Raw genomic sequence first — 26,535 nt, forward strand, 5'->3', positions numbered from 1 at the left:
AAATAAGAGTTAAAATTGAGACCTTGTGTAGTCAAAGCGATCTTGAAAAAGAAAAACAAAGCTAGAGGTATCAGATTTCAAGTTATACCAAGTGGTAGTAATCAAAAGAGTATGGTACTTGCATAAAGATAGACACATAGATCAATGGAATAGAGCAGAAAACCCAGAAATAAACCCCAATTATAAGGTCAATTAATCTTCAACAAAGGAGGGATGATACACAATGAAAAAAAGACAGTCTCTTCAACAAATGGTATTGGGAAAACCAGATAGCAATATGCAAAAGAATGAAACTGGACCACCTTCTTACACCATACCCAAAAATAAACTCAAGATGAATTAAAGACCTAAATGTGAGACCTGAAACCATAAAAATCCTAGCACAGGCAGTAATTTCTGTGACATCAGCTGTAGGAACATTTTTCTAGGTATGTCTCCTGAGGCAAAGGAAAGAAAAGCAAAAATTAACTATTGGGACTACATCAAAAATAAAAAGCTTTTGCACAGTGAAGGAAACAAAACAGAAAGGCAACCTACCAAATGGAGAAGATACTTACAGATGACATATCTGATAAAGGGTTAGTATCCAAAATATTTTTAAAAACTTCTAAAATTCACCATCTCAAAACCAAATAATCCAATTAAAAATGGGTAGAAGTCCTGAACAGACATTTTTTCAAAGAAGACATCCAGATGGCCAACAGACACATGAAAGGATGCTTAATATCATTCATCATCAGGGAAACGCATATCAAAACCACAATAAGCTATCACTTCACACCTGTCAGAATGGCTAAAATCAACAATAAAGTGTTGGCGAGGATGTGGAGAAAAAGGAATGCTTGTGTACTGTTGGTGGGGATGCAAACTGATGCAGCCACTGTGGAAAACAGTATAGAGATTCTTCAAAAAATTAACAGTAGAACTACTGTACAATCCAATAATTGTACCATTAAGTATTTACCCAAAAAAAACAAAAACAGTCATTCAAAGGGATACATGCACCCCTTGGTTTATAGCAGCATTATCTGCAATAGCCAAACTATGCAAGCAGTCCAAATGTCATCCACAGATGAATGGAAAAAGAAAAGGTGGTATATACATATAATGGAATATTATTTGGCCATAAAAAGCATGAAATATTGCCATTTACAATGACATGGATAGAGCTAGAGAGTATAATGCTAAGCAAAATAAGTCAGAAAAAGACAAATACCATATGATCTCACTTAAATGTGGAATTTAAGAAACTAAACAGACGAGCAAAGGAAAAAGAGAGACAAACCAAGAAACAGATTCTTAACCATAGAGAACAAACTGATGGCTACCAGAGGGGATGGGTGACAGAGGGGATGGAGTTTAAAGAGTGTACTTATCATGATGCAAAAAAAATAAAGTAAAATGATAAAAACATTTTTAAAAAGAGGTACAATCAGAGACATATGTTGAACTTTACCAAATGCCTTTAAGGCATTTTTAGCATTTATGGAGATGTTTATGTGATTTTTTTTTTTTTTACCTCTTTTGACCTATTTGTTCAAAATAGCCCCACTTGCTTGCGGTGTATTTGTTTTTTAAACATACTGCTGTGCGACTCTATTTGTTACTATTAATTTATTAATTTTGCACCAATATTCATAAGTTAGATTTTTTCAGTAATTTCTCTTTTTTGGCGCTCTTTGTCATGCTGTGCAGGCTTCATAGACTAATTTGGAATCTTTCCCTCTCTATGATCTGGTATGGTTGGTGCAACTTAAAAAACATGCTATTAGGGACGCCTGGGTGGCTCAGTTGGTTAAACATCCAATTCTTGATTTCAGCTCAAGTCATGATCTCACGGTCATGGGATTGAGCGCCACATCGGCCTCCACACTGGGCATGGAATCTGCTTGGGATTCTCTCCCCCCCCGCCCCTGCCCTGCTCTTTCTCTCTCTCCTTCTCCCTCTGCCCCTCCCCTGCTCATGCTCTCCCTCAAAATAAATAAAGAACATCTTTTTTAAAAACAGAATTATCCCATCCTTGAAGGTTTATAAAAATTCAAAGTTGGCAGAACCCCAGGTTTTTTAGGGTGGAGTTTTATGAAAATGCAGTTTCTATCATGATTATTGATCTGTTGAGGCTTTCTAGTTAGTTCTTCTGGGGTCAAACTGGTGATTTAGATCTTCTCAGAAAACTGTCAGTTTCAGCTGATTTTCAACTGAATTCACATGTGGTCAAGCACAGTATCCTCTAAGAATTCTTTCTCTTTTCTCTATATAGTGGCTATTTCCCTATTTTAGTGTTCAATTTTACATATTTGGCTCATCCCTCTCCCAATCCCCATTAGATTACCTAGACTTTTTTTTTTTTAAGATTTTATTTATTTATTCATGAGAGACAGAGAGAGGCAAAGACATAGGCAGAGGGAGAAGCAGGCTCCCTGTGGGGAGCGCAACACAGGACTTGATCCCAGGACCCCGGGAACACACCCTGAGCCAAAGGCAGACACTCAACCACTAAGCCACCCAGGTGCCCCTACTTAGACTTTAAAAAATCGTCCAATGACTCATGCTGTTCAAACAGTAGCCTACTGACCAGATGCACACCCAGAGATACAGAAGCTGGAATCAGGGACATCGATGAGGAAGGGAGTGGGGGAGGGGCAGCTCGACAAACACAAGCCAGGAAACCTTTAAAAAGTGCAGAGAGCCCCAGCACATATGCCCTGGCCTTGAACATCCTGCATCTCCTTTTCACAAATTCCCCACACCCAGTAAAATCCGACAACTCCCACCCCGCCTTCAACGCCCAGCTGTCACCTCCTCTTGGAACCTTTCCTGGATTTCCTGGGAAAAGTCGATGCCTTTCCTCTGACATTCAAGATTACTTTTGTTTTTAACTTTGAAAATATATTTTTTTAAGATTTTATTTTAGGGACGGCTGGGTGGCTCAGCGGTTAAGTGCCTGCCTTTGGCCCAGGGCGTGATCCTGGAGTCCTGGGATCGAGTCCCACATCGGCACCCTGCATGGAGCCTGCTTCTCCCTCTGCCTGTGTCTCTGCCTCTCTCTCTGTGTCTCTCATGAATAAATAAATAGTCTTAAAAAAAAAAAAAGATTTTATTTTAAAGTAATCTCTACACCCAATGTGGGGCTCAAACTCACAACCCCAAGATCAAGAGTCACATGCTCCACCAAATGAACCAGCCAGATGCCCCTAATTTTGAAAACTTTTAAACACCAAAAAATTAAAAGAATAAAACCAATGGAATTAACCAGTGTTAACATTCTGTCATTTTTGTCTTGGATCTTTTTTGTTAAAAAAAACATTACTGACAAATTAAAAGTCTTTCCTTCTATCCACCAGCACCAGCTCCTTCTTTCTCTAGCCAAAGACCACCATAAGCATGAATCTAGTAGCTACTGCAACATGTTTACATCCATAAATGACAAATAGTATTGTTTGTGATTTCCACTAAAATGAAATGTTCGTGAATGGTATTTTTCTGCAATTTCCTGTTTCTCGCAATATTGTTTGAGATTGATTTATGTTAATACAGATAGTGTGTGTTTCTTGAGGTGTAAGTCACAAAACATAAAATTCCCCAATTACATGTGATCTACCTGCTGTGTAAGAACACATTTTTAGTTGTCTGCTCCGTCAGTGTAGACACTGAAGAGACTGAGGTGGAGACCTCTTGTGCTTCCAGCACTGCTACCCTAGATATCTTTGGAACTGTCTCCTCATGCACACATGTGGGTTTCTCTAGGTAATTATACACCTAGATGCAAAACTGTTGGGCATGAAGTATGTACATTTTCAGCTTTGAATGTCATTGCCAATATAGCTTCTGGCGCTCTGTCCTGCCGTTATTACAGCAGTTCTGTAGCTGTTGCCATGATCAGTTGACTTGCCTACCTGCCCCCTCCCCATGAGTTACCAGAGGGCATGTGTGTGACTGGCACTCAATGAACACTTGACAAATGGAAGGATGAGCTCACTGTCTAGCACAAGAGACAGACACTAATGGGACAAGGACAAGACTATGAGACCTCCACTGGCTGGGATCCAGGGAAGGCTTCATGGAGGAGGTGGCATGTGAGCTGGACTCTGAAAGGCGCTGTCTGACCAAATGAAGATGGGGATGACGAAAGGACGGGCCGGGAGGAAAGGGTGGGTCAAACAGCCTGGGCATCTTTCATTTGCCAAGAGTAGTGGTTCTTAGCTGAGCTAAGTAAGGGGTGAGCATGAGCGGGGAGGGAAAGTGTGTGTACTTAGTAAAATCTTCAAGGTGATCTGATGCATCTCGCATCCCATGCAGGGAGAGCCTCTGAGCCAGAGTGGAGTGTATGGGAAGCAGGAAGGAAGCAGGAGGGCAGGCTGGGAAAGGTAACTGGGTTTAATCCAAGCTCAGTCTCTGATGGCAGGCTCTGGGAAGCCGGTAAGAAGTGACCAGGTCAGAGATGGGCTCAAAGATGACTCATCTGATAAGCAGGCAGATAGCTGTGATACCCGGGCCCGGGTCTAGACGTAGGTCAGAGAACCTTTGCCTCCCCACCCCTCTCCCTCCTCTGTCTCTTGGAACAGATAGACCACAGGGCCCGGACTTGTGCCTCAGACCCACAGGAGAGTGCTGGGACTTGGGCCCCTCCACGTCCTCCACTTTGTGGCTCTGTGAGCACAGGCCTAGGCTGCCTGTCCCCTCCATCCCGGCTGTCTCATGCAGGTGTCCAGGCCAGGGAGCTGGGGAGACCCCCCGGGAAGCTCGAAGCCAAGGCCCCTGCACCAAATCTCCTGCCTAGCTCAGCCCCTCTGATCGAGCCTGCAGCGTGTCCCAGGGCGGAGGTATGGGTGGGGTGGGAATGCCGTCCGTCCATAATCCCGGCTATCCTTCAGCAGGGCCAGGCTCTGGGCACCCAGCCCAGAGTGGAGGGAAAGGGGAGAAAGCCTGACCTTCACTTCCAAGTCCTTTTGTCATAAGCAACTTCAGCAAAACCACCAGCAGCGGCAATAGCAGGTGAACGGAGGATGTGTCAGCCGTGCTCAGGGGAGGAGGGACACTCCACTGGAGTCAGACAGGCCTGGAGCCACTTTGGTGCCCATGTGCATGTGTGCGCATGCGTGGGGTTGTGGCTGTTAAAACCTCTCTAAGCCTCAACATTCCCATCTATCAAGTGGGCTGTTCACACCTGCACTGCCCCTCACCCGGGGCGTGCAGGGGATTTAAAGGAATAACAAGGGATGCGAGGTCCCTGAGTGGCACCAGGACCTCAGGGCAGAGACATGGTTCAGACTGTCGTTCCATTGCCTGAGCAGCTCTCCCCAAAGGCTGGCCCTACTTTGCAGCCCTGGGCCCATGAGACCCCAGCCCAGAAGGGATCCCGGGTCCAACAACAGTTTGTCTGCTGTACGGGACAGACATCCTCCACGCCTGTCCCACACGCCCCACACACTCCCTCTGGTTCTGAGGAGACCTCCCCCTCTGCCAACTCTTTCGTTCAGAGGGAACAGCTCAGTTCAAACAGTACCAGAAGCAATCCACACTATTGATTAGCCATTGCCATGAAAGCATGGCCAGCCAGCCCACAGACCCTGGACAGCCTGCCACTGAGCAAGTATAGGGGAAGCACAGGGAAAGAAGGGGGCTCCCGGTCACTAAGCACATGCAGGCATATGTGCCTTTCCACTTCTTTCCATTCATCCTCATGCTGGCCCCCTGTGGTGGGGATTATTTCACCATGTTGTGAACAAGAGACTCATAGAAGTGAAGCAACCACATAATGAAGCAGGTGGAAACTCAGCTCCCAAGTGCCCCCAGACAGGGTGTCTCTGTGTGCCTTGTCCCCCCACACTCTTGTGCCCTCAACAAAGCCCAATTGGCTTCCCCATGGGGCTCATTCGCCTTCTGCAGCATTTCCAGCCTATGGTCCAACTATTGCCACGCAGACACCAGAGGTGATGAGGCTCCCACATCAAAACCCAACACACGGCCACGTCCCCAGCCAACTGGCCCATCTGTATCTCCCAAGACCTCAGGATGCCTTTCTCTTCTGACAGGATCCCATGACTGAGGCCAGTGTCCCTCTGACTGGGCACAACTCTGAAGACTCAGCCGATCTCGTCTTGAGGGTGCTCGTGAGGAAGAGCAGAGTAGAAGGGCGGGAAAAACAGATGGTGGGAGCCCAGGACACTTGGATCCTGGTTTTGTAAGCGGGTCTAGGCTTCAGTTCCCTTTTGGAACAATCACAGCCTCAGACTGCTAGGAAGGAACTTGGCAGCTTGGTTGCACTCCTTGCCCTGGAAATACGGGATGTAGGGTTCTGGCCACAGGTGCTCTTCTAAAGAGCAGCCCTTGTTTTGCCCAGGGCAGTCTGGACAGATCCATGACAAGGACATATGGTACCTCATGAGTTGCCCAGGTTCCCATCCCAGCTCCCCCTGGAACCCTATTTTACACAAGTTGCACCAGTCAACTCATGGTAAGAATGGTAGGGGGGGTGGGTCCGGTCCACAGCACTCATGCCTGTGTGTGAGCCAGGAAAACCACAGCTTTCCCAGGACAGAGAGGAGAGGACTTAGTGCCCTGCCTCAGGCACGACAGTGCACTTCAAGCTGCTGAGCTCACATCCTCTGAGCATCTTGATTACAGTCAGTCCCAGAGTGAGTCTGCCTAAAGCTCCAAAGGCCCCATGGCCTCCTGCACCCTGGGCACTGTGTGCAAAGAGCTCCCAGCACTTTATGCTCATTATCTCCACTGTTCTTCCACCAGCTGCTTCCCAGAGAGAAACAGAGGAGAAAGAGCGTCCCCAGCTGTGAGTCAGTGGGAGGTAAGAGGCCGGCAGCAAGGTCCACCATGCCACCAGTCACCAGTACTTTACTGCGTGGGGATCCTGCTAAATATCATAGGCAGCCAAAGAAGGGGAATAGAAGCCCTCAAGGGCCAAAATACAACTTGAGGTATGTTGGGGAGGATCAGCCTACCTTCCAACCTTCGAGGGGTACCCTACACTGGCCACAGGGGAGAGGGCATCCTCCATAGCAGGCATAGCCACATGTTCCCCGGGGAGGCTAGAAACAGCCTCAACCTATACCACAGTCTCCAGAAATAACACTACCCACCTGCAATAAATGCATGACATGCTTCCAAAGCCCTCTGACCCAACTGGGAAGGTGTTCTCATGCCCAGCTGTCAGGTAGGAAAACTAAGGGCAGGATGCCAATCAGTAGGGACTCTGGTCCAGAAGCAGGTGCCCTGCTCCTCTGTAAGTGGTTCTTCTCCCACAAGCCAAGAGCCTCTCTGCCACCTGCCCCTGCCTCTACCAGTCGGGAGGGACATACCGCCAGCTCCCCAGGACCACGGGGCAGTGGCCTTCCTCCTGGAGAAGGGCTAGAAGGGACCTTCAGGGATCCCAGCAGAGGAGCTGGACACACGGCAGGTCCTCTACTCTCTCTGGCCTTGTACTGTCACCCCCATGGGCAGCTAGTTCTGATCTAGTTTACTGGCAACCCTATCCCTTCCCAAAGGTCACCCCAGTGATTACTGGTGATCATCAAGCAGCCCAAGCCATGCTGCAGAATCACCGGGGTCTAGCTTCAGGGGCTCTGTGCTCAAGGGGTGTGTCCAAGGAGCAGCATCCACGTGCCAGGCACAAGCTAACTCCCTTTCACTTAGAATCAGGTTGGGCTGGCCAGAAACTCCCAGCCTGTGATGCTATCAGAGAGGAAACTGAAGTCACTGGGGTCTTCTCCCAGCTGTGATCACAACCGCTGGCACCAGGGCAGAAGGGATGGGTGCCCTTGCCCCTGAGGGCCCCACATAAATCGTGTTACGGGAAGGTAACCAAGTGACTGACTTTGGCTTCCTTCTTCTAGCTGCTTCTTTCTTTTTAACTTGAAAACATCTCGTAAAGGAGGAGAAAATGCCAGAGCTGTGTCCTCTCACTGACAGCCCCTTCCACCCCTCAGAGGCACTCATGGCCTCACCCTACCAGGGCTGGGAGCTGTAGCAAGAGGAGAGGAAGGGGCCTCATTCACAGCCCGGTGGTGGGCCAGGGAATAGGAGACCTGTGTGTAGGCGAGAGACCTGGAGTAACGCACTGCACCCTCTGTGCCTCAGTTTCCTTGCCTGTACCACAGTGCTGTCTGGCTCCAGCTCTAAAATACAATATAGCTCTCTCCCTACCTCAGTTTCCTTCCAGAGAAAGGCACCTGCTTCAAACAGAAGAAAGACAAGGTGAATTCAGGAAAAGTTCACCTCCAAGAGCCACAGATCCAACAGTAGTCCATTTCCCCTGGGGACAGGAGGTGGGGAGAGAGCAAGGGTGAGCTGCTACAGAGGATGGCGTCGAGAGAAGGCCAGTCTTACCAACACGGTTCCCCAGCCTCTTCTCCAGTGAGACACAGGCCAACAAAGGAGAAAGTTCATCTCCTGGTCCCCTGTCCTTCCCACAGCAGCCTGGGAACTTGCAGGTGGCTTCCATCAAGGCCAGTTGGTACAGAGACTGATGCCCAGAACCGGGCTGCCCCGCCGTACCTTCCTCTCCCAGAAGCCAACTCCCTCTCTCCCCTGAACCCACAAGGATGGTAGAGGCCCACAGTCCCTTGAGTCTCTTGAGCAATTTTCTCCTGGCCCCAGACAATTCTTATCCTTGCAGCGTTCCCACCCATAACACCTCAGGGGCCCATGCAGAAGCTGTACCCACCTCCATTCTCAGGGAGGGGGAAAGGGGGCCTTGGGGTGGGGTGGTCCACCCCAGATTGGACCAGAGGTCCGGAGAGCCGGATTGGCCCCCGCCCCTCCAGAGAGCATCAGATGGTCAAGGCAGTGGCTGGGAGGACCTGCTAAGTGACCTTGGTGAAGCCACAGCACCCCTGCGCCTCAGTTTCCCCAGGCCCATCACCCAAATGCAAAGTTTCTCTCTCAAGGCCAAGATGAGGACGGAGGCAAGACCCTTTCTTTGAAAGCACATGAGAAAGGGCGGCCTGCTCCAGCGCCGGCCGGAGCCCAGAGCCCGGCCCACTGCACCGGGCGAGCCCCCCACCCGGCAGCGCCCAGCGGCGACGCTGCCATCACCCAGGGCGGTGAAGTAGGCTGCGGGGGGAGCGCCACCCTCGGGGCCCGGCCCGGCGAGTGGGCGGCACGCCCCGGGACTCCCGCGTGGGCACGGCCCAGGGAGCAGCCCCACCTGGCTGGCGCGGGGGGGGGGAGGGGCCGCCCCCGCCCTCCCCGCGGCGCAGCGCCCCGGCCGCGGCCCTCCCTGGCCGGCAGCTCCCCCCCGCGTCCCCGGTGCAGGCCGGCAGGAGCCCGGCGCAGGGCCCCCGCCCCCACCCCTCCGCCGGGGCCCGGGGAGCCTAGAGCAGAGCCAGCCCCCACCCCCGTCCTGCGCCCTCCTCCCCGCCGGGGCGCCCCGGCTGCTCCCGCCGCTGCTCTCCCCACCTGCGCCCGGTGACGGCCCAGCCCAGGCGGGGGGCTCCAGGCCACACGCGCTCACCTGAGAGCAGACCGCCGGCCGGCCCTCCCGCGGCCTGGCGGAGCCGGCCCCACCTGGCAAGGGACTGTCAGCAAATTCCCCGCTGCATCACCGCGGGAGCGGCGTCCCGGCTCCGCCCCGGCTGAGCCAACCTTGCTCCGCCCCAAGGCTGCTCTGACCCACCGGGGCACCCAGGCCCGAGGAGCCCCCACGGAGGCCCGGGCTCCGCCTCAGAGACCCCGTCGCTACCAGGAACCGTCTGCAAATTCCCATCCCGAACGCACCAGGCTGCGGGTCCCTTGCAGAAAGGGCTCCAGCTCCGGCTCCCCGATGCCCTGGGCCTCGGCGGCTGTCTTGCTGCTCTCTGGCCACCCCCCCACCTCACCCCCCCACCCCAAACTCTCCTCTGAGGCTTGTCCTCCTTCCAAACCAACCCACCCCCACCCCTCCACCCCCAGTGCCAACCAAAGCAAGAAAAGATGCACAACCACACAAAGGTAGCAGGGTTCTGGCCCGCCCTGGGACCCGCTCCTGGAGCCCAGTGGCTGATACCCCCCAGCAGAGAAGAGATCTACAAACTGGCCACAGCCCTGCCTGGGAGGCCGGAAGGAGTGGGCTGGGTCATTTCCAGTTTGTGAGGGCCACAGTCCCCTGCAAGTCTCCAAATTCATCAAAGTCTGGCTATTCTGCTAGAAATAACTGCTTTGGGCCCTGGCAGCAGGTACCAGTGTTTGAATGTTTGAACCCCCAAGGATCAGTATGCAGAGTAAGGGGGTGGTGGTGAACCGTTGTTCTCACTTTCCCAGGCAGAGGCCCAGGCACGTCTATTTAATAGACATTATCCTGTACTTTTAGTACAATAGCTAATGGGTGAAGAGAGCTGCCGAACAATCTCTGAAAGGGACTGTATACAGTTTTATAAGGGTGACATACTGATCATTAGGAGTTGTTAGCAATAAGGTGAGAAGACCCAAGAGGAAGCAGCTGAGTACAAGGTCATGCAATGCTGCAGGGAAGGGAGCTGTGCTTTCATGGATTGCTTCCCCCTAACCAGCTGCACAAAGCCCTCTCTCAGGCTGGCGCCTTTGTTATGTCCCTCACTGCCATGCATCTACTCCCCACCTCACTCCTTGGTTCTTCTGATCCAGCCACCCCTTGGACCCAAAGTGAGCCACTAGACAGATTCCGGCAATATCTGTCCATGCCCTCCCTCACTCCCCCCATTCATTCATTGATTTTTTTTCATTCATGGGATAGGAAGGGCTTTGGGACATTACCACCCAGTGTCCACGGGGCATCAGGGTCTGGGTTTCAGCCCAGGCTCAGCTGTTAGTGTGCTGTGTAATCTTGGGTAACTCACTTGATCTGACTTGTTTTCCCCTCATCTGTAATCCTGAGGGGGCTGGGCTAGTGAGAGTCTAAGGCATCTCTGGCCTAACATTTGTTACTCTCTTCTATAATAAGGGCTGGCGGGAACAAAGAGCGGACCAGATAAATGCAAGAGCGTCATTTAAGAATTCTAGCTGTCTGGATTCGAATCCCAGCTGGGCCATCTAAATATGGGGCTTAACCTATATGAACGTCACTCTTTGCATGTGTAAAATGAGAGAAATAATAATAACTTTGGAGGGTGGGGATGAACTGAAATATTGTATACAAAGTAGATGCTCAGTGGATATGAGTGGTTGTTGCCATTGTTACAGTACTGGCAGGAGAGAGAAAAGTCTGCACAGAAGCAGCTTGCGGCTGCTCCTCTCTTTTCTCTATTTCCTCATTACAGAACTAGGGTGGAGGGACTGAGGATCTTGTGTAATGGAGCTAACAGCTGCTCCTTAGAAAGGCCCTGCGTTAAGTGGGAAGAACATGGTCTTCAGACCCAGTTGAACCTTGGTTCAGATCTGAACGTTGTCTCTTAATAGCTCGGTGACCTCGTACAAGTTACTTAACCATGCTGGGATTAACTTCATCATCTGTAAAACAGGCGCCCTGACACAAACGAAAGGAGTCTTATAATAGTACCTACCTCATAGAGTGACTAAGAATATAAAATGCATGTAAGGTACTTAACTCAGTTTTTCACATACAGAAGATGCAGGTCATTGTTAATGTCCCTTCCTGGAAAAACCTAGATAAAATGGTGGGAAGACCCTACACTGAAATTCCCAGGCATCCCGGACTGACTATCCTGGGAGGAGACTGAGTTGTAAGTATTCGAACCCAGATCAAGAGCTGGTTTCAGCAGCTCTCCATCCCCTTTTCCAAGGTGCCATCTACACAGAACCTGTGCAGCCTGCCTCCGTAGATAATCCTGACCCCTGGACATGCCCTCTGGTGGGAGGTGAGGCCAGAATGGAAAGGTGGAAGCAGGTCTTCAAAGACCTCAAAGACAAGGCTAAGAAGTTTGGACTTGACTTAGTAGGCCCAAGTGAACCATGGAAAGTTTTTGAGCAGAAGCAAAGGATAAGACTAATAAGCCTACACCCAAACCCACTCCCACTCCTAGAAGCAAGACCTGGTAGGCATCAAGAATGTACACTAAAGGGAGACACGACAAACTGAACTCCAATTTAAAAATATAAAAAAATAAAATAAAATAAAGGGAGACACAGAAGAGGAAGAATGAGAACCCATCCAGTGATACAATCGAAGAGATGACCCCAGTGTCCTAACCAACTGAACACCAACCACCTGGATGAGTGTGAAACTGGTAGAAGATGCTCAAGAAAAAGAAATGAATAGCTGAGGCTTTGTGGACCTGGGAGGCTTTTGAAGGAAAGGTGCTTTCAGCTTGTAGGTGCTGAGAACATTTTTTCATGCTCTTATGTGGATTGAGGTGGGAGCTCTATGAAAGACAATGACTGCTATGCTACTATCTTTATGACTCTTTCGTCAACCTCCAGTGGAACATAATCCAGAACAACAGCAAAGAAACCAAAGGCTTCTGAGCAATCCAAGCAGATGGTACTGTCAAACTGTCAAAATCGGGTGCTTTTCTGCAGAAGAGTACCTCGTATCTTCAATGAGAGCCGACCTACATTTACTCTACATGTCATTTCAACACACCCAGTGAGGCATAGACTGCCAAGGGTCCCCTTATATCCTTTCCTTCCCACTTCCTTTTTATTTTTTATTTTTAAAAGATTTTATTTATTTATTCATGAGAGACACAGAGAGGCAGAGACAGAGGGAGAAGCAGGCTCCACGCAGGGAGCCCGATGTGGGATTTGATCCCGGGATCACAGCCTGAGCCAAAGGCAGATGCTCAACCGCTGAGCCACCCAGGTGTCCCCTTCCCACTTCCTTTTTAGCAGTAGAGCTTCCAACCAAGATTAAAACCTGGATGCCTGGCTACCTTGCCAGAGACTACATTTCCCAGCCTCCCTTGCAGCCAGGAGCTGCTACCAAGTTCTAGCCAATGGGATGTGAGTGGAAGCGATGCTTCATTTCTGGGCCCCATTCTTAAGAGGAAGCTGCCTGCTGCCTGCTCCCCACTTCCTCTTTACCCCTGTGCAGACTGGACCAGGGGCAAGGGGGTGAGGTGGGAAGCAGCATTGATGAAGCTGACATGGACAATACCCTCAGGTTGCCCAGTCACCAAGACATTAGGAACCTGTGGTTCATAATGACCTGGAGGGGAAGACCACTTGGACTGCTGCTGACCACCTTGGTTTCTGTGACAACAGCTGAACCAGAAGCCTAACTGATAAACCTAGTTTCCTGATTGTCAAGCCCACAGAAGATGAGCAGGAGCACATTGGAAGAAAAAAGGACTCATAAATAAGCAAGCACAATGAAATAAGCAAAAGTCAAGAGCAAAAGAAGATAGGACAACTAGGAAACAAAGCCAGAAGTCATTTCGTTCTGGGTCATTCCAAAAAGATTGGGGACATTACAGGGTAATGTTGGAAATATGCTGAATCATTAAGAAAGTTTAATTCTGACCAAATGTTTTCTTTTAAAATGAAAGCAGTGTTCTATTTGGAAAGTATTTCTGATCAACAATGGTTAACATAAAATAAAACATATACATTTAAGGGTAGAGACCTTCAGCACCCAGAAAACTCAGCCATCCAAAATTATATTTCAAGAGTCAGAAAGCAGAGATTTTGATTCATTGATATTTACCTTCTCCCCTACTAGATTATAGGTCAGATTATAGCCCCTTTTTCTTTTAAATCCTATTATCTAGAGCAATGCCCTGACTCAATAAATACTTCTGAATGGCACTGGAGGTGAGATCCCAGAGCTTAGTACGGCCTCACTGATTTCACTGATCCATTATTGATCTGTGAAATTGCCTGAGGTCTCAACCATTCCAGTGGAGAGGACAAGGACATAGCCCTCACAAGAGTGTTATGGGCCCACGGTGGCCCTGGTACCTCCCCATTGTTGTCTAGAAATCATCTCATCAGAAACATTCCCCTGAGCTCATAAACACCTACACTCACATGGATGGTCATTGCAGAACTGAATGAAATTGCAAAAAACAAACACAACTGTATACAACCTATGCAACTGTTCATGGCCTTTCTATGCTGCCCAGATGAGATGTTCAGGAAAACTCAAAATGACAGGGAAAAGGTAGGAGACCTTTCTAGTGAGCTAGATGTGCTCACTGCCTATTTTTCATTAGTTTGATTCCACTGGTTTTAGGTTTCAAGGCAGGAGAGCTACACTAGAGTCTCTATCATCCCAGACCTGGTGCTGGGTCAAGACTGCTGGTGCTGGATAAGACTGCTAGGGAATAAGCAAAGAAGGGAAGGTGGCTGTGGTCCAGAGGTGATGAGCATGAGACTTCACAGATTTTGCTATACAACCCATATAAATATAAACTCATGCCACTAACAGGGACGGTATTTTTAAGGCAAAACCACATCACTATTCACACTTTGACAATCCAGATACTCTAGGGTATCTGCTGCCCCCCAAGAGCCGAACCAAAGCTCTCCAAGAATGTGAGTCCATTTTTTTGGAACTTGGGTTTCTGTCACACACTCTGATCTGCTTTTCTGAACAGAAGGGAATTTGATTTCCTGTGCAGAAGGTAAGGGAGCAATGTATTGAGGTGGAAAATTATTTTTCCAGTGCCTTCCATCTAACCAGACATGAAGTTGTAGATTTCAAGAAAGAACAAGGCCTCAGGTTTCAATCCAGAAACAGCACTGATCCCTCATTGGAAGCTGACATTCCCCAGGTTGATGGGGTCAGAGTGGAGAAGCCAGGCAGAGAATGGCAGAGAATTCTGAGCTTCCCCTCTGCTGGCACAGGCTGGCCTCCCTGCCCCCCAATTATCCTGGCCTCAGGCTAGAGCCCCACTCACCAGTGTTCCACCAGGTAGACGCGCTTAGCTAGTAGCCTCTTTTACTAGTACTTCTGTCTGGGAAGAAGGGAAATTCATGACTGGTGGGAGGTCACTTGCATCCACCAACAACAGCCACTACCAATGATCAATATTAGAAACTTCTGGTGGGCCAGGTCAGCGGCAGATGCTGATGACATCACAAAGGAAGCACCTCTGTTGTGCTGGAACTCTGGAGGCATGTGAAGGGAGGGTTTTCCCAACCAGAATTGAGACAACCTTGAACATGATGAGACAGATCTGAGTATTTGAAGCCTATGCAGTTTCACCTCAATTCTGTCTTGAGTCTGGCTGATGCCCTGCAGAATTAGGCTGATAAGAACACTTGAGTCTTGGAATGCCTGGGTGGTTCAAAGGTTGAGCATTTGCCTTTGGCCCAGGGCCTGATCCCAGATTCCCAGGATTGAGTCCCACATCGGACTCTGTGCATGGAGCCTGCTTCTCCCTCTGCCTGTGTCTCTGCCTCTCTCTCTCTCTCTGTCTCTCATGAATAAATAAATAAAATCTTTAAAAGAAAAAGAATACTTGAGTCTTCCTGTTGATATTTCATTAACGCTAAAGCCTCCCCACCCCACCAGATGGATCTCACAAGGCAGAAATATGGCTTTCCTATCGGATATTTTCTGGGCTACAGAGAGAGGATCCCCTCTTCATTGCCAGGTTCTTAAAATCAACTGTTATATCCGTTCCACTAGGAATTGGCATCTGTTTGGGTAATGAGACCTTTTTGTTGTTGTTTTATACTCTTTATTAATGTCATAAAATACATACACATACAAAAATGTATATATAAATAATATAAATGAGCACTATAATGAATAATCATAAAGCAACTTTGTATTTTACACAACTTTGTGTAACCACTACCCAAGTCAAGAAATAGGATATTATCACCACCCTGTGTTGATTCCCAATCACACTCCTTCCTCCTCCATCAGACCTCTATCCAGAGATAACCTGTCCTGCCCTTAGTGGTAATCCTGTCTTCCTTTTCTTTATCCCTTCACCATCTGCAATCAGTATAGTTAGGTTTGGTCTGTTTTTTTTTTTTTTTTAAGCGAACATTAATGGAACCAGAGTCTGTACATACTTTACATTGGGCTTCTCTTACTCAACATATTTTTTAAATTCATCCATATTTTAGCATACAGTTGTAGTTTATTCCTTATTATTGCTGTATGGTATACACTAAACTCTCACCTTTGGCTGATCTTCTGTTTCTGTGCAAGCAGAAAGTAACAGGTAGGGCAGAATGTAAACTACTTGGCTGAATTTTGAAGGACTGCCCCAACACAAGAGTCCATCTTCAAAGACTAGGAGATGTTGTTCCAAATGTTTAAATAAATCTCAAATCAGTAGCTGACTACAAATTTAATGGAATAGAGACTTCAGTGGCCACATATATAACAAAAAACATAGATTTTGCAAAATTATTTCAGGAAAGACATTAAGCAAAATAATTTGGACAACAAGCAGCAATGACAAGCCCTGGAGAGAGAAAGACTGTAATTCCCAGAGTTGCCACATTATAATATTCGAAATGTCTAGTGTTCAACAAAAAATTATTAGGCATTAAAAGAAACAAAAAAGTGTGGCTCATATACAAGAAAAGAGGTGATTAATAGAAATTGTTGCTGAGGAAGCCCAGACATTGGACTTCCTTAAAAATATTTTAAGTCAACCCGTTAAAATATGCTCAAAGAATTAAAGGAAACCATGAGAATGGTGTCTCACCAAATAAAGAGATAGAAATTATATAAAAAAAAAAAAGAGCCAAATAGAAATTCTGGAGCTGAAAAGTACAATAACTGAAATGAAAAATTCACCAGAAAGGCTCAACAGCAGAACTGAACGGACAAAAGAAGAATCAGTAAACCTAAAGATAGGTCAACTGAGATTATCCAGTCTGGGTAGAATAAAGAAAAAAAAAGAATAAAGAAAAATGAATAGGGCACCTGAGTGGCTCAATGGTTGAGCATCTGCCTTTGGCTCAGGTCCTGATCCCAGGGTCCTGGGATCAAGTCCCACCCACATTGGGCTCCTTGCGTGGAGCCTGCTTCTCCCTCTACCTGTGTCTCTGCCCCCCCCCCACCGTCTCTCATGAATAAATAAATAAAATCCTTTTTAAAAAATATTAAAAAAAGAAAAGGAAAAGGAATAGATAGATCCTAAGGGACCTGTAGGACACAAGAATACCAATATGTGCATAACAGGAGAGCCAGAAGAAAGAGGGTGGGGGCAGAAAGAATATTTGAAGGGATAATGGAGCCATACTTCTCAAATTTTATGACAAACAATCTATACATCCAAGAAACTCAATTGAGTACAGATAGGATTAATTCATAGAGATCAACACCAAGGCACATTATAATTAAACTGTTGAAAGACAGTCTTTAAACCAGCAGAAGAGAAGCAACACATCATGTACAAGGAACACTTGAGAAGATTACTCACTGATTTATTGTTGGAAAACATAGAGGCCAGAAGGCCATGGGATATCATAAGCACAGTGCTGAACGAAAAGAACCATCAATCAATAGATTGTCTACCCAGAAAAATGATCAAGAATGAAAGAGAGGGGTGCCTGGGTGGCTCAGTGAGTCGAGCATCCAACTCTTGGTTTGGGCTCAGGTCATGATCTCAGGGTCATAGAATCAACGCCATGTCAGGCTCTGTGCTCAGTAGGGAGTCTGCTGGAGATTCTCTCTCTCCTTCTCTCTTTTCTCCTCCCCCCTACTCATGCTCAGTCTCTCTGTCTCTGAATAAATCTTTTAAAAAAAGAATGAAAAAGAATTTAAGACATTTCCAGATAAACAAAAACCAATATAATTTACCACTAGGAAACCCACATTTGAGAAATGCTAAAGGGAATCCTTCAGGTTGAAATGGAAGGACAGTAGACAGTAATTTGATTTCATGAAGAAACAAAAGACACTGGTAGAGGTAACTGTATAGGTAAATAAAAAAGTCAGTATTAACATATTATTGGTTTGTAGCTCCTTTCTTTCCTATATGATTTAAAAGAAAACTGGATAAAACGAAATATTATACATCTATGTGAACAAGCACACAATGTACAAAGATGTAATTTGTGACAACAGCAACATAAAGGTAGGTACAGAGCTATATAAGGGCAAAGCTTTTTGTATACTATTGAAACTAATCTGAACTAGATTGTTATAAATTAAGATGCTAACTGTAATCCTCAGAGCAACCACTAAGAAAATAATTTAAAAATATGTAGTAATAAAAATGACAAAGAAATTAAAATGATACACTAGAAAATAAGTATTTAACACAAAAAATGTTGTAATGGAGAAAATAAACAAAAATAGCATAAGGCATACAGAAAATAAATAACAAAGTGACAGAAGTATGTCCTACCTTTTCAATAGTTATTTCAAACATAAATGAATTAAACTCTTCAATCAAAAGGCAGATACTGGAAGAACGAATCAAAAAGAAATATCCAGGGATGCCTGGGTGGCTCAGTGGTTGAGCATCTGCCTTTGTCTCACGTCAAGATCCTGGGGTCCTGGGATCGAGTCCTGCATCAGGCTCCCTGCAGAAAGTCTGCTTCTTCTTCTGCCTGTATCTCTGCCTTTCTCTGTGTTTCTCTCATGAATAAATAAATAAAATCTTTTTTAAAAAATAAAAATAAATATAAATATCCAAGTATAAGCTCACAAGAGACTCAATGTAGATAAAAAACACAAGTATGTTCAAATTAAAAGGATAAAAAAAAAGACATTTCATGTAAACAGTAATGAAAGAGAGCTGGAGTGGCCAACTAATATTAAAAAAATAGACTTTCAGACAAAATTGTTACAGAGACAAAGAATGACATTATATAATCATAGAAATAGAAACAATATATAAAATATATAATAATAACTACATAAAAAGGTCACTCTACCAAGGAGGTGTAAAAAATGTAAACATATATGTGCCTAGCAACAGACTCCCCAAAATATATGAAGCAAAAACTGACAAGATTGGGGGAAATAAACAGTTTGATAATAATAATACCAATTTTGATAATGGATACAATAACCAGACACAGATCAGCAAGGATATGGTAGACTCGAACAACACCGTGAATGAACTAGACCTAAGAGACAGCTATAGAATTCTCCACCCAACAACAAGCAGAATGCACATTCTTCTCAAGTGCACATGCAACATTCTCCAGTGTAGACCATAAATTCAGCCACAAAACAAGTCTCAGTAAGTTTAAAAAGATTGAGGCTTATGCAAAACATGTTCTCTGACCACAGTGGAATAAAATTATAAAACAGAAAGAAATCTGTAAAACTAAAAAACATGGAAATTAAACAATACACTCTTTAATAACCAAAGTTCAACATTCAAATAAGAAATCTCAAGGGAAATTAGAAAATATTTTAAGATGAATAAAAATGAAAATACAACTTCTACAATTGACAAGATATGGTGAAAACAGTGCTCAGAGGGAAATCTATACATGTAATTTATACATGTAAATGCTTTCACTAAAAAAGAACAAAGATCTCTAACCTATAACCTGTACTTCCAACTTAAGAGCGAACTTAAGAAAGTAGAAAGAAGGATGGGATGGCTGGGTGGCTCAGCGGTTTGGCACCTGCCTTTGGCCCAGGGCGTGACTGGAGTCCTGGGATTGAGTCCCACGTCAGGCTACCTGCATGGAGCCTGCTTCTCCCTCTGCCTGTGTCTCTGCCTCTCTCTCTCTCTGTGTATCTCATGAATAAATAAAATCTTTAAAAAAAGGAAAGTAGAAAGAAGGAAACAATAAAGATTGGGGTGGAGATAAATGATAGAAAGTAGAAAAACAACAAGGAATCAACAAAACCAAAAATTGGTGCTCAAAAAAATCAACAAAATTGACAAATCTTTCGCTAGACTGAACAGAGAGAGAGTGAGAGAAAACTCAAATTAAAAAAATTTTTAATAAAAAAAAACTGTGGGGACATTATAACTGGCCCTACAAAAAATAAAAAGGATTATAAGAGAATATTGTGGACAGATGTATGCCAACAAACTAGGCAATTTAAGTGAAATGGATAAATTCTTACACACAATCTACCAGAACTGATTCAAGAAGTAGAAAATATGAACTGACCAGTAACAAGAGATTGAATCAGTAATCAAAAAACTTTCAACAGAAAAGGAAACCCTTGTACATTGTTCATAGGATTATTATGGAAAATAGTATGGAGGATCCTCAAAAAAAATAAAAAATAGAACTACCATATGATCTTGCAATTCCATTTCTGGGAATATATCAAAAGGAAATTAAAACACTAACTTGAAAAGATATCTGCACCCCAATGTTTGTAGCAGCATTGTTTACCATAACTAAGACATGGAAACAACCTTAAGTGTCCATTGATAGATGAATGGATAAAGAAGTTGTGGCGTGTGCACACACACACACACACACACACACACACACACACACTGGAATATTATTCAGATGTAAAAATGAGGAAATCGGGCAGCCCTGGTGGCCCAGCGGTTTAGCGCCGCCTTCAGCCCAGGGTGTGATCTTAGAGACCCTGGGTCAAGTTCCATGTCAAGCTCCCTGCATGGAGCCTGCTTCTCCCTCTGCCTGTGTCTCTGCCTCTCTCTCTCTCTGTGTCCCTCATGAATAAATAAATAAAATCCTTTTTAAAAAATGAGGAAATCCTGCCATTTGCAACAAATTGGTTGAAGCTTAAGGGCATGATGCTAAATGAAATAAGTCACACACAAAAAAAATTAAAAAAAAAAAGAAATAAGTCACACAGGGAAAGACAAATAGTATGTGATCCCACTTTTATGTAAAATCTAAAAAAATAAAACAAATGAATGAACAAACAAACAAAAAGCAGAAACAGACCTGTAAGTAGAGAGAACACATTGATGATTGCCAGATGGGAAATGGGTGGGAAGATGAGCAAAATGGGTAAAGGGGAGTGAGAGATACAGGCTTCCAGTTATGGAATGAATAAGTCATGGGAATAGAAGGTATAGCACTGGGAAGATAGTCAGTGGTACTGGAATGATGCTGTGTGGGGGACAGGTAGCTACACTTGTGAGCATAGCATAAGGAATAGACTTATTGGATCACTGTTGTACACCTGGAATGAATGTACCATTATATGTCGACTTTACTTCAATTTTTTAAAAGTGTACAATTTGAGGGATGCCTGGGTGGCTCAGAGGTTGAGCATCTGCCTTTGGCTTGGGTCATGATCTTAGGGTCCTGGGATGGAGTCTCACATGGGGCTTCCTGCATGGAGCCTGCTTCTCCTTCTGTATATGTCTCTGCCTCTCTCTCTCTGTCTCTCATGAATAAATAAATAAAATAATAAAAATAACATTAATAATAAATTAATTAAAAAGTGTACAATTTGAGGTGCTTGGGTGACTCAGTGTTTAAGCATCTGCCTTCAGCTCAGGTTATGATCTCCAGTCCTGGGACTGAGCCCTGTGTGAGGGCTTCACACTCAGTGGGGAGTCTGCTTCTCCCTCCCCCTCTGTCTCTTCCCCAACTCGTGCTCTCTCTCTCTTTCAAATAATTAAATACTTTTTAAAAATTAAAAAATAAAAAGTGTACAATTCCTGTTTTTAGTATATTCACAGAGTTGTATAGTCACCACAGTCTGATTTTAGAACATTTCTGTCATGCCAAAAAGAAACCTCATGTCGATTAGCAGTCATGTCCATTCCTCTACCCTATCCCTCCGCCAGCCCTAGAACTACTCAATTATTTTCTATATTCATAGATGTACCTACTCTGGACATTTCATATCAATGGAATCATATATGGTCTTTTAAAACTGGCTTCTTTCACCTAGTATAATATTTTCAAAGTTCCTCCATATAATCCATTTACTTTTAATATAATTGTCTGTGTGGTTGGGTTTAAGTCTGCTATCTTGGTATTTTTTTCTATTCATACCATTAGTTCTTTGAGGTTTTTTTCCTCCTTTCCTGACTTCTTTTGAACTGAGTATTTTTTTAAGGCTCCATTTTATTTCTGTTGGCTTATTAGTTATTCTTCTCTCTCTCTCTCTTTTTTTTTAGTGGTTGCTCTAAAGTTCACAATATGCACAAGATGCAGTTTTAATTTCTCACAGTCTACCTCCAAATAATATTATATGCCTTCACAGATTACACCAGAAACTTATAACACTGTAGCTCTTTTTCTTCTTCTCTCTTCCTTTGTGGGCTTTTGTCATACATTTTACATCTACATACGTTGTAACTCTATATATAGTACATGTCATTATTTTTGCTTTAGATAAACTCTTATTTTTCTTTTACAGAAATTTTTTAATGAGGGGGGAAACAACTCTTACTTTTACCAGGTCTGATATTTACTTCTTTCCATTTACTTCTTTGTGAGGATTTGAGTTTCTCTGCCTGGAATCATTTCTCTCAAGCCTTCAACATGCCTGCCAATAATGAATTCCCTCAGCTTTATCACTGGATACAGACTTCTAGGTTGACAGTCTTTTGTTCAATTCAATTCAATTTTAAAGACTTAATTCCATAGTCTTCTGACATGTATTATTTCTGATGAAAAGTCAGAAATTATTTTTATATTTTCCTTTGTATATATAATGTCCTCCCCGCTCCAGCCCCTTAAAAAAATCTTTTTTGAAAAAAAAAAAGATCTTAGGGGGCAGCCTGGTGGCTCAGCAGTTTAGTGCTGTCTCCAGCCCAGGGCCTGATCCTGGAGACCCAGGATGGACGTTGGGCTCCCTGCATGGAGCCTGCTTCTCCCTCTGCCTGTGTCTCTGCCTCTCTCTCTCTCTCTCTCTCTCTCTCTCTCTGTCTCTGTGTGTGTCTCTCATGAATAAATAAATAAAATCTTTTTAAAAAATGAATTAAAAATTTAAAAAATATCTTAGGGGTGCCTGGGTAGCTCAGTGGTTGAGCGTCTGCCTTTGGCTCAGGTGGTGATCCTGGGGTCCCAGGATCGAGTCCCAAATTGGGCTCCCTGCATGGAGCCTGCTTCTCCCTCTGCCTGTGTCTCTGCCTCTCTCTCTCTGTGTCTCTCATGAATAAATAAATAAAATCTTTTAAAAAAATAAAAAAGATCGTATTTATTTATTTGAGATAGAGCAAGCGAGAGAATGCACAAGTGGGGTGGGGGTAGAGGGAGAGGGAGAAGCAGACTCACCACTGAATAGGAAGCCCGATGTGAGACTCCATCCCAGGACCCTGAGATCATGACCTGAACTAATCACCTGAGCCACCCAGGAACCCCTAAAAAAATCCTTTTTATCATCGATTTTCAGCAATTTAAAGATGATGTGCCTTGGTGTGATTCTCTTTGTGCTTGGCATTGATTTAGCTTTTTGAATCTGTGGGCTTATGTTTTTCATCAAATTTGGAAATTTTTCAGCCATTATGTTTTCAAATATGTTTCTGCCAACCCCTCAGAGTCTAATTACATATATATTATTCCGGTTAATATTGTCACAGTTTACTGAAACTGTTCCTTTTTCAGAGAGTTCCTCTCTGCTCCTTCTGCAGCTTCTTTAGAAGACATCCAAGCCTGTGGGAGAGCCCCAAGACTTTAACTGGAACTTAAATCTTTATAAAGCAACTTATTCTTTCCATCAGACTTATTTGTGCATTTGAAAAGTGAAAGAGTGCAAGGACAAAATCAGCATTCAGAATAGTGGTCACCTCCACGAGAAGGTAGGGAAAGGTGATGGGAGGTATACCAGGGAATATTTACCTGTAGTGACATGCTTTGCTTCTTAAGTGTGTAATGAGTTTTTTGTTCTGCTGTTCTTTATATCTTATATATTTTTGTTTCAAATATCACCAATTTTAAAAGACTACAAGGACATGAATCTCTACATGTAAAACTCTCTGATGGGTGCGTGGGTGGCTCAGTCGGTTAAGCATCTGTCTGTGGCTCAGGTCAGTATCTCAGGGTCCTGGGATTGAACCTGACCTGAGGGCTCTCTGCTCAGCAGGGAGTCTATCTGCCCCTCCCCCTCCTGCTCATGTGTTCGCTCTCTCTCAAATAAATAAAATCTTTAAAAAAATTTTTTTAATCTCTGAAAGTATAATGAAAACATTGAATTAAGATATTTGGTCATAGAAAACATATGCATCTAGGGGTGCCTGGGTAGCTCAGTGGTTGGGCGTGATTCCAGAATCCTAGGATCAAGTCCCAAATAGGGCTCCTTGCATAGAGCCTGCTTCTGCCTATATCTCTGGCTCTCTCTCTGCCTCTCTCTGTGTCTCTCATGAGTAAATAAATAAAATAATAAAAAAAACCATATGCATCTAGATTTTGGTCCCCTGGCACTGTTCCTCCTGTCCTTCAGAGATGCATCCTTGTTCTCTGCCTCTTCTCTCTGTTTCCTGAAGCAGCTGGAGGGGCTCCCATGATAGAGCGAGCAGCGACAGAGGCGGTAGGCACCCATGGGTCATTTGTTGAGTCTGATGCCTCGAGGCTAGTACTACCTGCTTTCTAGTATATTTTACTCCTGACTTTATTACCAACACATTATTAGTGTGTGGGAAAATACGGCTAACATGTGCCTTTATGCTGCAGTAACAGGACTCTCTCTAGATTTCATTTCCTCTTTGGCTGGGCAAGGCTTAATATTCCTAGCTCTGTTCCCTGCATCCTTTCAAATGCTTCTGGTCCCTAAGGAAATCTTCCTTCTGTGTCTCATGGTCTGATGAGCTGGAGAACCAGCTCCCTCCCTGCCCGGGTATTTCCCCTCACTAACCTAGCCAAGGCATATGGTGATAGCTAACATTTGTTAGACTTGAGCTATGTGACTTGTTTCATCCTCATGACGACCCTACATGATAGATTCTATTATTATAGTTATCATCTGATCTTCAACATATCTCAGGTAAGAGAGATATCACTGTTCTCATCTATAACACTTTATAGATGAGGAATCTGAGGTTCAATAATACGGCCAAGATCACCCAAGCAGGGAGTGGCTCAGCTAACACTAGAACAGTTTTTCTCTCTAGACTCTGTGTTTCTTGCAGATGGCCAGGAGGACTGCCTGGGCAACCTGTAGAATAATGAGAAACAATAAATCATGGTTGATCTAAGCCACTGAGTTTTTGGTGGTTTGTTTTATGGCAATTATTTAACTAAAACAAATGCAGAAAATTAGGTTTGTTTTATGGCAATTATTTAACTAAAACAAATGCTGAAAATTAGGTTGTAGATGAAGGTTTTCTCCATATTTATAACATGTTGTTAAATGAAAAAAGCAGGTTATAAAACAATATATACAACATGATTTCACTGTTGTAAAAAAAAAAATTAATGAATCTGATTCTGTTCAATTCCTGATTTGGGTAGTGTGTTTGATGTGGAAGGATGTTTGTGTCCCTAACATGATGTTGATTCCTTCAGGTCCCATTGCCTGGGAGATGCTGACTGGAGCCCAAAGGTGGGAATGGGAGGAGTAACAGGGTGGTAGGGAGTTCCTCACTACCAAGAGAGGCGGAAAGCACTGCCATGTGTGGCATACCCTGAGGCATTTGAAGGCTCCAGAACCAGCCCTGCTACTCCAACCAGCGCCTCCACTTCTCCCTCCTTTCTACCAGCTGTCCCTCCGTTCTACTGATGGATAAGGATGGTCAGAGTGCTCAGTCCTGGGTGGGACCAGCTACCTGATTTTCAGGGCCCGTGAAAAATGACAATGAGTGGCTCCTTGTTCAAAAATTGTGAAGAATTTCAAGATGGCAGAGCATTGGCCAAGCATGAGGCACTTCTGGTCCTGGGGCTCCCTGTGACTGCATAGGTCAAATGACCCCAGGCTAGGGCAGGTGTGCTCTGGTTTCCCTTCCACTTTCTGGGGGTGCTGGACGGTGGCTAGAGACTACTTACTCCCAGAGTGGGGTGCCTGTGATGGAGGACTGGACCCCCTGCCTCAGCTGGGTACCTGCCCTTGGCCTCCGAGAAGGGGGATGGGAAGGAGAATGGACAGAGACACCAGGGGCAGTGGAAAGGGCGGCCTGCCTGCCTCCATCTGGCCAGGCAAGCCTACAAGAGTTTCCTGTGGAGGGTGGGGGGAGCTGGGGAGGAATTCCAGGGGTGGGCTTCCAGCTCCAGAGTTGACTGGGTATATAGGAAAAAGTCTAGGCAGAGGAGCCTCTCCCCAGAGAACTCAACTACACCCCATTTGGAAGCCTGCCCTGGGAAGTACTGGTCATAAGGGAGTGCTGGACAAGAAAACAAGACCCGTGGCTGGCCGCCCCCCCCCCCAGCTCTCATGGCCTCCCCCATCACACCCTCACCCCAAACCTTAGAGGTGAGAGCATTCTGATGGGGGGGGGGAAGCCCCCATGGTTAGCCTTGCTTGGAGGAGAATCATCCTAGATTTGCCTATCTGGCAATTGGACTGGATTCTCGTGGGTTTTTTTTTTTAAGATTTTATTTATTTATTCATGAGAGACACAGATTGAGAGAGAATGAGAGTGGGGCAGAGACACAGGCAGAGGGAGAAGCAGGCTCCCTGCCCCAGGGAGCCCGAGGTGGGACTTCATCCCAGGGTCTCCTGGATCACACCCTGGGCTGAAGGCAGCTCTAACCCACTGAGCTACCCGGGCTGCCCCTGGGTTTTTAATAATTAAAAAAAAAAAAAAAAGGAAATCTGATCAGAAAACTAGGAATCTGACTGGACTATTGCTCAGGGACAGAAAAGATTTGACAAGGCATGTTGAAGGCTGTGGTTAGAGACAA

The 26,535-nt window shown here is 45.2% G+C and overlaps 1 protein-coding gene across 3 annotated transcripts in view; it reads right to left on the minus strand.

The window, feature by feature from the left end:
- Positions 1-26,535, minus strand: part of TMEM63C (transmembrane protein 63C) — a 104,170-nt gene that overhangs the window by 59,694 nt on the left and 17,941 nt on the right. Inside the window, exon 1 of one of the 3 annotated variants that reach the window (XM_041759991.1) lies at positions 9,470-9,614. The exons of the other annotated variants lie outside the window; for them this stretch is intronic. The gene's annotated coding sequence lies outside the window, so the exon portion shown is untranslated. Of the gene's footprint in view, positions 1-9,469; positions 9,615-26,535 lie in introns of those variants that run through there. 3 annotated transcript variants of the gene reach the window in all.

This window comes from Vulpes lagopus, chromosome 6, assembly GCF_018345385.1.
Source record: "Vulpes lagopus strain Blue_001 chromosome 6, ASM1834538v1, whole genome shotgun sequence".
NCBI lineage: Eukaryota > Metazoa > Chordata > Mammalia > Carnivora > Canidae > Vulpes > Vulpes lagopus.